This window comes from Danio rerio, chromosome 9, assembly GCF_052040795.2.
Source record: "Danio rerio strain M-AB ecotype USA chromosome 9, GRCz13ab, whole genome shotgun sequence".
Taxonomy (NCBI): domain Eukaryota; kingdom Metazoa; phylum Chordata; class Actinopteri; order Cypriniformes; family Danionidae; genus Danio; species Danio rerio.
The window spans coordinates 49,208,154-49,210,000 of record NC_141029.1 but is presented as its reverse complement, the minus strand read 5'-3'; positions in this window follow the sequence as shown (position 1 = coordinate 49,210,000).

The window sequence follows — 1,847 nt, the reverse complement described above, 5'->3', positions numbered from 1 at the left end:
ACTAGTTATTTTTCAAGACACTTCTATACAGCTTAAAGTGACATTTAAAGGCTTAACTAAGTTGTTTAGGTTAACTAGGCAGGTTAGGGTAATTAGGCAAGTTATTGTATAATGATGATCTGTTCTGTAGACTATCGAAAATAAGTTTGCTTAAAGGGGCTAATAATTTTGTCCTTAAAATGTTTTTTTTTTTTTTTAATTGCTTTCATTCTAGCCGAAATAAAACAAATAAGACTTTCTCCAGAAGAAAAAAAATATATTATTAGACATACTGTGAAAATTTCTTGCTCTGTTAAACATAATTTGAGAGATAAAAAAAAGAAAAAAAAATTTAAAAGGGGGCTAATAATTCTGACTTCAACTATATATATATATATATATATATATATATATATATATATATATATATATATATATATATATATATATATATATATATATATATTATATTGTCTGCTTTGCTTCCTTGACAATGGCAGTCATTTCAAAAGTTAACTTTCATTTTTATTCATTATTGATATATTATTGTCCATTTAGGGCTCAATTTTGATGATTTAATGAGTGTTTTTTTTTTCATTTCTTTTAATGAGTTCTGAGTGTGTTTTGAGCATAACATGCATTAAAACAATTACGGTCTCATCTCCCATTCCTTTTAAGTCAGTTGCGTCACGCCATGGCGCATTTTCTATTTACATGATGGACTTTGTAAGTGGAAAAACAGTAAGCGGAAAAACTGAACACTTCACTATGGCAAGAAAACAGTTAAACAAACCATCTGTAGTGCAAGGACAACGAACGAGCCTCCATTCGGCCTCTTTCGCTTTACATTATTTTTACTCTTTACTTTACTTTCGTGGATGAGGAAACAGTGTTGTACGCACTCCACTGGAGACATCCTTTAGCCTACATATTTAATTTTGTTTGTTAAGCGCAAAGGTTTGTTTCAAACTATTTCTAAATTCAGTTCTAATTTTCAGCAAAAGAATAAATAAACAATTATAACAAATAGTGTGGTCAAAAAACTGGGTTATATCCAAACACACATCCTATTCTTATTCATATGGTGATGCATGCATTTCCAAAACCAGACAGGTGGACAAATCTAAGCTTGTTTTTATTAAGCCAAATATAAATAGGCATATAATAAATAATATTGCTAATAATAATAACATTTTACAATTGCAAATTATCATGAATAAACTGAAAACAGATTAGAGGTGAAGGCATGGAGGCGGTGGTTTTTAATTTTTATGTAGAAAATAATGTTTTTGTATTATTTTAATCCTTCATTTTTTTTCCACGTTTAAAGATATTTTTCTATAGCGGTACATTCTGTTTGCATTAAGTAATGTGTAAGCATTTGGACGCACATAGGCACATAACTAACGCGCTTCTGTGCTGGACTTTAGACCAGCTTTTAGTTGGTCAATGACACGGTTTATTTCAGTTCTTAACAGCAATGAACCAACAATGCACCTTAGCACACCTCCTTTATAGACTGACACACTCAGGAGTCCACAAAGTGGCGCAAATGGATTTGCTATTTAAACAACGTGGCACAAAATGTGAAAATTAGAGTTGTGCTGGTCTGAAAATAACAACAAATCATGTCAAACACGTCTTGTGCCTTATTGCACAGGGAGTATGATTGGTGTGGGTGTCAATATACACTGAATCAGCTATAGTTAAAATTGTGAAAACAATGAGAGTAAAAAATTGCAAAAACACTTAAGAGGCTGTTTCTCATAGAGATATTACCATAATAAATGACATTGTTGTAAAACTTATTGCTTAAGAACACTTTCATATCGCAGTTATGTGACAATAACACCTAGTTTTGCTGTGTT